We start from the raw sequence: 12761 nt of genomic DNA on the forward strand, positions 1-12761 counted from the left end.
TTTAAATAAGTCTTACTGAGAGATACCGAGAAATAAATTACTTAGATTTATTATTATTTATTTTAAGTTATTTGGCGTACCAAAATTAATTATAGGTGTGATTAAAAAATTTAAATAACCAGATTTAGGTGTGGGTTTTTGGACGAAATTTCGGATTGAAACGAACTCGCTCTTGCGTGCAACAGGAACTTACGTTACCTTGATTTAGAAAGCAGATTTATTTTTTTATCTGTGCCATTGACTATTGATGAATGGATAACAATTTACGTAGTTTATTACGTACGTTCTGATCTAGATTTTTTTTAATGTAACGTCAGGACCGTGTCAAATTATTATGGTTGTGGGAATTTACTATACAAATATTGTTAGTAAGTGTTAATACCAATACGAAAGTTTCATGTTTTGGGTGTTTAGTTTATGACATACGATGAATCACACATTGAGAGGATGAAACAAATAAAATAACACTTCAATCTTGTTTAACTACTCGAAATCAAAAATGTTAAATAAATGTGACGTGAGATGTGAGAGTTTCTTGTGATATTTCTCCAATATTTGATTATTATGCAATTTTCCTTCTTGCCTTCCCAATTCGTCTTTGTTTTACGAAAACGTAATATTTTATCAAGATCTTAAAAGATCCCCAACAGGTAAAAAGTTTTGTATCAAGTACTTTATTTATATTTCTTGTACTTATCAGAACCAGCAAACACACTTAGCATGTAGTCCACTCAGTCTGTGGTCAGTCTCTACTCAATGTGCTAAAATTTCTTCTAAAACGGAATAAGTCGCTGGCAGAAAAATAATAATTTTCCCTCAAAGCGTTATGAAGTGTTAAATCTGTTAAAATTTGCATCCCTTGGTGTAACTATGCTAAACTAAATTGCTCAGTAGATTGTAGTTTAGACAAATACATCGGATTCGCGAATGATAAAAGTTTCGTATGCTGGTGTATTATTTTCTTCCAACTAAATTGTTATTGAAGATATAATAGAATCTAAATATGGTATTTCAATATCTATTTTACTAATTTCTTGATACATTATTCCAATAAGAGTTTCGTACTGTGTTTTTAGGAACTGCTTTAATAATTCGCATGTACATCTCAACGTCAAAAAGATTTGTGGTAACACTGGAGAGATCGCTGACGACAGGCTCTGTTTTTGGATTGTACTTTGCTATTATTAGACAAACAGCATGGTACTCGAACAAAATTAGACAATGTGTTAGGATTACAAAAAGAATCTTAGAAAGTTTACAGTAAACATTTGTAAACAGAGAGCGTGATTAAAAGAGCGTCTCGACTGTAAACGACCTCGGATTATATTCTTGCTGCTATTGGATTCCTGCAGTGGTAATTGTTAAACGCAAAGAACGATCGAGATCAAAACCTCGACTGTTAACGACTTCGGCTTATGTTTTAGCTACTATTGGTTTGTTATAATGGCGACTATTAAAGACAGAAAGCTATCAAGAGAGCTCTTCGTCCTCGAACGGTCTCTGCTAAAATTTTTCATAACCAATAAGAATATAACCCAAGATCACTTGTGGTAGAGACACTACACTAAGTTGAAGTATAATTATAGTATATTGTTGTGACCTGATTGATGTAATGGTTATAGTGAAAGACATATTGGAATCGAGATAGTACTTCTAAGGTAACTGCCATGAAGATATTATATTTTCATTTATTGTGTCCACAGTAGGTTATTGATTTTCTGGCTGAGGTTCGTCATTTATTGTATCGGCAGAAGGTTGTTCCGGTTCAGCACGAGGTTGAGGTTCAATCGTAACAGAAATAGAATGAGGAATAACGGCTAAGTTTTCATCTGTGCTATTATTATCATCCGCTCTGTCCAAAATTATGTTTTGACCTTCACCAGAATCACCATCTTTTAACATTGTCCCAAGGTCTTCTTCACTTACTATTTCCGACAATCCGTCAAATGATGGTAAGACTGATTTTAAACCTACTTTGGGTTTGTAGCCAAACATAGCTTCGTAAGGACTGCGATCGATGCCGGAGTGATAAGCTCTGTTTTTCATGAACTGTACGAATCTTAGCCCTTCCGAAACCATCTTTTCTATATCCTGATTTGCTCTTTCTACTGAGCCTTGAGATTGGCTATGACTGGGTTTGCCATGTAGAATTTTAATATTTTAGTTTTTTTTAATAACTTTATTTACGAATTCTCTGCCATTGTCACTGTGCAAAATGCATGGCGCTCCAAATATTGTAAAAATATCCAGCAAATGATATGCGACTTCTTCGGCTCGCTTTGTTTTTAGTGATCACAAACTTGGTGAAATGATCTTCATACACCATGATGAACTTAAAATCACCGTCTGCTTGTGTTTGCATGTCTATCAAGTCGACTTGGCATCGTGAGTTAAATTCACTACATTTTATAGGCTTAACCACTAGCCCTTTCTTTGGTACACTTAATTTTTTTTTGACATGGTTCAACAAAGAGTCAAATATAGAGCCACAAATTTTTAGTAATGTTTTTGTACTTCAGTTTGAGTTCTTTCATCATCCTATTTCTACCTCCATGCCCGATGGAAATGTGAGTTTCGTGAATAATATCAAACGTTTCTTTCATATAACAGTAACATTTAATGGGTTCCCTTTCATTTTTCACTGAGACGATTAATTTTTGGATTGTTCCAATTTTTATTATATCATACCTCGACAATCGTTGATATTCCTCAGGAGTTTTGCTTGTGAGCTTGTCTTTAGCCACATGCACTTTGGTTAAAATTGAAATACTCATCGCGAGTAAACAACTGATTGTTTTTCCCTTTCGTTAATTTTAATTTATGAATTTTTTCATTAAAACGTCTTTTCATATCCATGGATTCCACCATTTGCGACATAAATGTACTCAATACACTCAATTAAAAAATTGAGTTAAAAATAGGAATGGAATATTAGAAATAAAACAACAAAAAGCATAAAAGACACCAAACACACAAACGCTGTAGTTGTTAAATGGCACACAGCTGATAAATATATCAGTGCGCATGCGATACCCTATAGTGGCTTTACCTGTCTGTATTTTTCGTAACTATTTCAACTAATCAAAGTAATCTTATATATATATCGACGTATATCTTATTAATAATGGACCGGCCAAAGTAATAAATTTATCAATTTGGCCGACGTTCTTGGTCATGATTCATCAAGTTGCCCGTAACATACACACTTTTTTGATTTGAAGGTTCACTTGATAGGAAGCTGCTAGTGTTTCCCGAATAAGCTGGTAATGAGCAACTGCTGCTCTATATTTCAGAATAAATAAATTTGTGTTAATATTCAACAAAGACATTTATTTTATCTAGTTGGTTTCTTGCTTAAGTGCCTTCTTTCTTCCTTATTGTCACATTTGTGGATTGTTGCTGTTTCAAAGTTTCCATTATTTTCCAAATATAGTAATTTTTGTCAGCAGTGTGCGACAAGTTTTTTAAGAAGTTATTTCAGTTGTCATGAAGCTCAATTAAAAAATTGAGTTAAAAATAGGAATGGAATATTAGAAATAAAACAACAAAAAGCATAAAAGACACCAAACACACAAACGCTGTAGTTGTCAAATGGCACACAGCTGATAAATATATCAGTGCGCATGCGATACCCTATAGTGGCTTTACCTGTCTGTATTTTTCGTAACTATTTCAACTAATCAAAGTAATCCTATACAAGCTCGCGCACCGTAGAACTAACAGAACGCGCCCCGTATTTCAGAAGCTATTTTAGACTTTGATTTTTTAAATGGACCACGGGCCATCGGGCATTATTAATATGGACCGGCCAAAGTAATAAATTTATCAATTTGGCCGACGTTCTTGGTCATGATTCATCAAGTTGCCTGTAACATACACACTTTTTTGATTTGAAGGTTCACTTGATAGGAAGCTGCTAGTGTTTCCCGAATAAGCTGGTAATGAGCAACTGCTGCTCTATAATTCAGAATAAATAAATTTGTGTTAATATTCAACAAAGACATTTATTTTATCTAGTTGGTTTCTTGCTTAAGTGCCTTCTTTCTTCCTTATTGTCACATTTGTGGATTGTTGCTGTTTCAAAGTTTCCATTATTTTCCAAATATAGTAATTTTTGTCAGCAGTGTGCGACAAGTTTTTTAAGAAGTTATTTCAGTTGTCATGAAACTAATAAAGCTTAATGGTATTATTTAGCTTTACCTCTAGGGTTTCTGGTAATTTGCCAAGTTTTCCATAGTTTTCTTTTCTTTTTAATCATATTGAGTATTATATGTGGAAAATAAGCCTAAGTCTTGGTATTTAGTTAAAAAAAAGAGGCCACAAAAAGAAAACGAAACATAACCTCCAAATCCAAAGTATTCAATTTATGGGTGATTACAGCCAAAAAACTTCTTGAAATACCTAAAAACATAAAGCTTATAATGAATTACATCAGATTCAAGTGATTTTAATCAGTTTAAAACCGAAATGTTGAAAATTAAAAATGTGAAGATTTTGAAAGCGGAATATAAATTTTGGAATTAAAGAAGAATTAATGTGAAAAATTGTGTCAAAGGGGAATGAAATAATTCAAAGTATTCAGACATTGAAGGATTTCAATAAATATAGTTTATTTAAAAAGTAATTTTTGAAAATTTGGAAGAAAAACCAAATGTCAATAAGAGATGGCGCTCAGAAATACAAATTATTTACACTTTTTCTTGTGGTATCAAAGAGGGTGATGGACAAAAGAGAGAAGTTTTTGTCGATTTTTGCCGAAAAAAGGGTGAAAAATGAATAACGAGGACGCAAGAATTCGCTTCCTGATCATCATTGAGTAAACATCTATTTCGAAATGAAAGCTCGTGAAATCCTACGAAGATAAATTTCTGAAGAAAAAACATAACCAAAGAAATTCACAATTGAGGGAGAAGAAAAGAAGCTAAAATTAATTAAGAAGAGTACGATAACCAACCTGGGAAAGAAGACATCGGAATAGTTTTTTTCGGAAAACCACCAAGGGGTTACCAGCACATTCCACCAAGGGGGAAAAAGGAGCAGTTCAAACCAGGGAGGAATCAAGATTTCAATCAATTCCACCAACATCTGTAAAACCAAAGAAGTTAAGATTTTTTTTTAATTTTCGATATACCATTTCTAAAAAAATCTCACTTACCTCGTGTGTAATCCAGAGCGAATCAAAATCAATTATTTCAGATCACTTTGATTATTTCAATTATCAGAATCAATTTATTTAAGAAGTTTTAGAGCTGAAAGTTATAGATTAACTTAAATGTTTTTTTTTAAAACATGAGCAACTGTGTTTCGTTTACATGAGCCCTAGAAAACAAACCCTGAAATCGTTTACTTTCGTTATTTTTTTTTGTAGAGTCTCGTGTTAGATATTTTTTTTTTCGTTTCAATAATTTTTTTTTTGTGAAGTATTTTTTCTATTTTCTATTAAAGATTGTTATTTATTTATTGTATTTAATTAAAGTATTTTTATTCATTTTCGAAAGACGAATACACGAATTATCACAGTATTTACTTGTTAACGCAGGTGGTTTGGTCAGAAGGCACGCTTTCATTGCTGTTTCAACGATAAATGAAGATTGCTCAGATGGTAACTCAAATAAAGGATTAATTTTAACTCAGATAACTTAATAACAGAAAAGTCAATAATTGGCTAGATCTCTGAGCCAATATATATTGCCCAAAATAGCTTTGTAAAGATTACTTCCTATACAGAAATCGAACAAGAATCACAAAAGTTATCAAATTAATATTGCTTTGGTGTACAAAACGTACAAAACGCAGAAATAGAATACAGTTAATATATGAGTTATGATTAATGATGCTTTGATTCTGTGCTGAAAGCACCTTATTCCTTCAAAGCAAAATTTGAACTTGAAAGTGGAACAATTACATAGGAGTTTAAACAGTTGAATATATTTTAAAGTTTAGTACATTGTTATCAAATCTTTCATTTAATTTTTTAATTCTAGAGTTTAATCGGTTCCTAATTTCTAACTCATTTAAAAAGAGATCTATAGCAACGTAACAGTTATATTTATTGTTTAATAGTCACATCATTATTAATGATGGTTTGGGTTTTAAAATACAATACTGCAGTTCCAGGGTTTACCAGTTTTTTCTTTGAATACTAAATGCGGAAAAGGTCAACCTTAAGACGTTCTTCTGGGGAAATATCGCCGTAGAATTATTTGTCGATATTCTAAGTAGATATGCGTAATTATAAATCCAAAAATACCCTTATATTTAAATAAAATTCACTAACAAATGTAAATAAGAATTGTTAACTAAATTTCTATGGCATATATTATTAATTTTTAGAATTATTTTTCTCAATTTCCAGAATTTTAAATTTTATTTTTTAAACATCCTTATGTAAGTTCTAAATTTTGTGGTTATATGTAACCGGGAATTTTTTATAATTTATTATAATTGACTACATAAACAAATCATACATATTTAATTTTGGGTTCAATAAAAAAAATGTATTCTTTTTCTTTCCAGCTAAAGCTTTTGAGAGGAAATCGCAAGATATTTAAGTATTTAAATATTTTAATTTTTAATCTTTTCAATAATTATTACATTCCCGCAAAAACGAGGCAGATACAAAGAAAGCATTGTAGACGTGCTAAAAAATAAAAATTACATTTAATTGCAAGTTGTGTAATCTTTTCTAAAATTATTCAAAATTCTTAATTTTTTTTTTTAGTTTATCCAGTCTTGTGTAACACAAAAATCCTATTATAACAAATTAATTCTGATGCAATTACAAATATTCCATTTATAAACCCACGTATTTCCAAAATATACCTGATCTTACGTTTAATGTTATTCGTTTATACAAATTTAATGATTCGTGTTTCGAAGAACTCAAAATAAATAATGTTCGAATCGTTAATAAACTCGTTCGAACTTAGAAACCGTACACAAACGAATTCTCTTCAATATTAACGTTTTTTAAATAAACATTTATAGTGTTTTCCTCAACAAAAATCAAAATTAAACCCACTATAAATATTTCCCAATAATAGTGTGATAAAAAATGTTCTAGAACCAAATTTAACTTTAAATAACGCGTAACGTTAAAAGTATTTAATGAATTTCTTTTTTTTGGTTCATATTTGAGAAACAACCAGATGTTGTCGTAATCTTCTAGACGTGATGCGTAATTGTTGAGGGACGAAACAAATGGGAATGATGATTAGGTTTGGTTTAAAAGATACGATCGCCGCCTGTTGGAACTTGTCCAGGACTTCGTTTACGCCCCCGTTTTATAAACAAAACGTGCGGTGAAGAAATCACGGAGTTGCTCGGTCGTTTACACATTTTCTCTCTAACGGAATCAAAAAGTTTACGTTCCAAGAAAAGAGAAATACGTGTTACTTACCATTTACGTTAACTTTTTTTAAATATCCCCTTTTAACGTGACTAATCAAATTTAATGGAAAATGAAAGCTTAAAATTTAATAAAAAATGACTTAAAAATTATCAAATAAAGAATTTTAAATTGGTTCAAAAATTGTCAAATAATCTAAAAGTTATTTTAAGAACTGTAGACTTATTTTAAATAACTCAAAAATGTTAAGTCATTCGTCTCTACCCATATCAATCATTTTCGACTTTTCAATATAAATTTTCCGTTTTCAACTTGAAATGCAGTTTGTTGTGCTATTTTTGAATTATTTTTAGAACACGAACATTTTAAGAAATCGTTACTACCACAACAAATTCATTTCTTCATAACATCGTAGCATAGCAGAAAGGGAGAATAGCAGCTTATAATTAAACTTAAAAGTTCTTCTGTTTGATAATTAAATGATAGGACTTGTTGTACGATGAACAAATGTAAAATTAGAAAAAAAGGGCTCAACTCAGTAGCTAAAGAAGACATTTGTGAATCTTCTGATTAACACAGTTTTATGTCTAATAATGAAGATATCACCTCAATTTTTGCCACCAATTGTAATGGAAGGGATTTGTTATCCTACTCAATAACAAATCTGCTGCACTTAGCAAGCTATACTTCGGGGAAGATGTCATATAACTTAAATTCATGATGTTTATTATGATTACGTATACTATGGCAAGAGATGCAGTGTTTCAAACTGTAAACTGAAGATTTGTAAAACAAGATCCGCCAGTGAAACAAAAAGTTTGAAATGGTGTTAACAACTCATGGCGAATAAGAAACCTGTAGTGACCTGCACTGCTTACGATTTACTTTAAATCCATGCTTCACCCATTCGTTATACCATAAAACTTGGAATAAGTGACACATCAACGACAAAAGTTGTCCAAGATCTTGGATTTTACCTTTATAAAATGCAGGTTGTAGAATCTCTTAATCCAAGTGATAATCAACAAGATATTCGTTTTGTGAGGTTATACTTGTCAGATTGAAAGAAAATGACGTAACTAGTAGTAGCATCTTATAAGTAAGACGCACGTCCACCTCTCCTGTTTTGTTAATAAACCAAACTTCAGATGCTGTGCTAGGAATGAATGGTATGGTGTGCAATTTTGGCCACTGAAATCATCTGTCCATATTTTGATATTGATTGAGGGAGAAAATGCAGCAACTATTAATTGTAAGCGATATTCACAACTCCATTGCTTTCCACTGAGTTTCCCTAGAATCCCAACGAATGTTGCGAATGCTTTATTCAACCTGAAACTTCTATTTAAGAGGATACCTAGAAATAAAACTGTTCCAACCTAATTTACTCAGAACAAGTGTAGCCCTCTATCAATATATGACAAAGAGTTATGCAAACTCTACCAGCTTCATTAACCGTAAAGTATCCGGAAGATTTTGAATATTAACTCAGATCCAGAACATACACAAAAAAAATACACACTTATCAAAAGTACCTCTATGTCTGCAATATCCGTATACGTAAGAAAATATATTAAAATAAGTGGAACACTTAATGTTTTTGCCATAAATAAGTGGTTTGGACCCTTGACAGTTTTTGTTCATCGAAATACATTGTCGTGCTATTTTTTTATTAAAAAAAGTAGTGGTTTACATCTTGGCATAGTGCCAAATTCATTCTTAAAACTTAGGGATTTGCGATTATCGAGGATGTTGGGAATAAGACATTGAAATGATATCTATACTGCCGTTTCTTAAGGCTATTAAACATTTTTTAAATTTGCCATTAATTATCGAATGTCACGATCCACCAAATATTTCTCATTTGATTTTTACTAATGGCCATTTGGATAAGAAATTGATTAAGTAATGAAAAGTTGAGTCTCACGGTTGAGCCTTTTAACGAAATTCTTGATGCAGTTTGATGTGAACAGAGGTAGAAAGCTGTCTTGGTGATTCACATAATAGTTGTACGGCTTTTCTATATTAATCTTTATACCTTTACTTTTAAATTGTCCATACCGCTTATAGCTTATAGCATTTGATGTTGTACAAGATCTTACAAAATCTGACTTGCAAAAGTTGTAGAAAAAATAAGCTCTAATTATCTGTTCATAGCCATATATGTAAGATGGTACAATAGTTGGTTTACTAAAATTTGACAGAAAGACACAAAACGATGATGCAATGATTCTGGCGAGTGAACCAATGCGCTAATCAATTTACACAAAAATAAGACATAAATCGACTTAATCACAACTGTTGCAAACCAAGTACATCTTTTCTTGTATGTATAATAGTGTGAACCTATGAGTTAAGTAGCATGCAAATTTTCTCTATTGAAATATGCAATCTACATTATTGTTGAAATGTAGTTCTTTCTGCCTTCAAACATTTTTTCAGAAACTCTGCCTTAAACAAATCGGTGAAGATTGGTTTGTTAAAAGCTTTATATTTTTAAGCAAATCAAAATATGTTTTGAACCTGACTGCGTTTTTGAGTTAGGTCACGTTGTTTTGCACCATTTTGATTCACCGTTCCGACAAAGCTGATGGGAAGGTTTTGTATCAGTTGAAAATACATAAAAGTATGCCAGTTCCCATCTTTTCTATAGAATCTGTATTATTTCTGATTGCTGAAGTTGTAGTAGTTTTAGAATTGCTTTATCGCAGTCAGCGTGGAACAATTTCCGTCTCCTAAGTCAGTTCCAACTGCTGCTTTAGTTCTTTCCTTTAGCTTCTTAATCTGATTCCCATACATTTCTGAATATGACCAACACACTAAACCTTTTTTATGTCTACGTCTTCACCATAAAACTCTTCATCACATACTGTTTGGTTAGCTTTGGAATTACCATCAACAAAGCAAATCACACTGCACAGATTCTAGAAGACAGTCTGTGTAATGTTTTGACTTGATGTAAATCATAAACGTTTTTGTCAAGCTTGGAATTTGATATCTATAAGATCGTTAATTAAAATGCACTTCCGCTTCAAGCCTTGATTCTGTAACGTTTAAGGAGTTTGAAATCAATGATTTATACTTTATGATTCTTTTTGGAATTTGTAATATATGATAAAACTGTATGAATTAACTCAGCTTAATGATTCATGTCATCTTCTTATATTCCAAAATATGTGCTTAATGCTATGTGATGTTAAAGATACTCGATCAGATAACACCACAACAAATCATAGAAGTCAGATTCTAAGAAAAACTTTAGAATCACACTCCACAGATTCCAGAAAGCAATAGAAATAGATAGACCAACTTTGAAAAGCAATCTATGTAATATCAAAATTGACTGGAAATGTGATCTTCTTCATCAAACATGAAATCTGATATTTTCAAAATTTTTAACTACAATGCACTTCCACGAAAAGTTTGGATACTGATGTACTGGACATTCAAAAACCATGAAATCTGCTATCTATCATATCATTACACAGCGCTACAACAAAAAAAATTTTTTTCTTGCTCTGGATATCTTTGCAAATTTTTATGTTTTCAAGTGCCCAGATTACGAATATATTCATGAAAGTACTGAATGTGCTCTTGTTTTCTATGATTTCTACATATCTTATAGTTTGAACAATTATCAGCTTGTTAGTAACAAAATTTATTTTCCCAGTCATGATTAGGCTTCTGCGCAACTTTTTCGCGCAGACAAACATCACGTGATTCCCACTCTCAGACCCCTTGTTCCGCTGAACAGCTGAGATCTCAGTTATTTAACAATATTGAAGTACTTACACGTGAATAAGTTGTCATGTGTTAATATTTTAACACCAAATTATACCATAAATCACCATAAAGCACCAAATTATGAAGAAAATTGTACAAAATATGCTGACAAACTTTCAGACTCTAGGAGCAAATATGAGTTACACTATCTCCGCAATCATCTGGATAAATTTCCGGATAATTTAGGAGTAGTGAGGAACAGGGAGAGCGGTTCCACCAGGATCTAAAAGTGATGGAGGGAAGGTATCAAGCTCGATGGGATTGTCACATGATGGCAGATTACTGCTGTTCTTTAAAAAGAGATTGTCCCCTGAAAATTTTTAAAAGAAAAGCTCATAAAAAGTGTTTTATGGAAATATAACATATGTTTTCGACATTTTCCTCTCTATTTACTTCGATGTATCCTAATTTTTCAAAACAAAACTGACATTATAAATATATCTGTTATTTTGTTTCTTATTTTCCGATTTTTTTAATGTAAAATGAAAATAAAGATTCAAAAAAAAACGAAAGCAAATCTTACGAAATCATTGATAGTTTCATGAATTGTGAGTATAAATATATCCAAAATCAATCTTATATCTAGGGCAACAAAACCACTGTTGCCACCAGTGTTATCAATAAGTGAAGTAGTACAAACTCCAAGTAACAACGAGGATACAGTTATTTTTATATACTGTGGTTCAGTTTTAAAGTATGATGTAATTCCAAGATTTCAATATTAAAAAGATCTTGAAAATCTACAAAAGATAACATTACTACATACTATACGTTTCAAAATAGAAGAAGAAATCTGGAATCACACTAGACCAAATTTGACGAAGAAAATGGCAGATTTCAAACTGTGAATGCTTGGCATCTAACTTCGTTAAAATCCTGAATTACAGGATGAATACAATCACTTCCGCTTGAAATCATGCAATCTTCTAAAAGTTCAAAATCGGCATAAATTGCTTCAAGGACTTTTCGAGAAGCGTGAACTTTGTGTTATATGGACTTCCAGATCCTCAATACGATTATCAAAGATTTCAAAATTTAAGAGGAAATCTGAAAAAGAAGTCTGGAAGCTATAACCTGCGTAAAATGATATTCTTGAAACATGCAGTATATGATGTACATACTTCAAGAATAAAAAATCTGAAGAAATCTGATAATTCATCTTGAATTATAAATTCTGCGATCAGTGCAATGTAATCTTAAAGATATACAAGAAGATAACATCACTACAGATCATGGATTACAGAATAGAAAAGCTTTAGTACAGCAATATCATCTTAGAGAAGCTACTCTTTCAAAATGCTTCAACTACAGATACTGTAGTATACTGTATTTAGAGTATCTGTATTTAGTGTAATTAGATTTTGTATCTAATTAAGCAGTTCTATTAGTATTATCAATCGATTGAGCCTGATCATCTCCATTATCTCATCTATCATATCTAATATAGAGCGTATATTGTCGTTATCTTCAGGTTGAAAACATTTTAATATTATGTTTAATGTAAATTAAGCTCTACTATGTTTTAATTAATTTCTTAATTTCTGAATTTCTTTTTTTTTATAAATTAATTTAAAAATGTGTTCTGCACCTTTATCCATACCCGTTTTACGGTGAAAATATAACGGAACCA

The 12761-nt window shown here is 31.4% G+C and overlaps 1 long non-coding RNA gene across 1 annotated transcript; it reads right to left on the reverse strand.

Annotated features, from left to right (window-relative positions):
- Positions 1 to 4311: 4311 nt before the first annotated feature.
- On the reverse strand, positions 4312 to 5331 carry LOC139432598 (uncharacterized). Its single transcript, XR_011642342.1, has 3 exons — positions 5156 to 5331; positions 4955 to 5085; positions 4312 to 4401 (listed from the first exon to the last, which is right to left on the reverse strand). It is a non-coding gene; the product is annotated as an uncharacterized lncRNA (long non-coding RNA).
- Positions 5332 to 12761: the final 7430 nt, after the last annotated feature.

The sequence above is a fragment of the Onthophagus taurus genome, chromosome 1 (assembly GCF_036711975.1).
Source record: "Onthophagus taurus isolate NC chromosome 1, IU_Otau_3.0, whole genome shotgun sequence".
Lineage (NCBI taxonomy): Eukaryota > Metazoa > Arthropoda > Insecta > Coleoptera > Scarabaeidae > Onthophagus > Onthophagus taurus.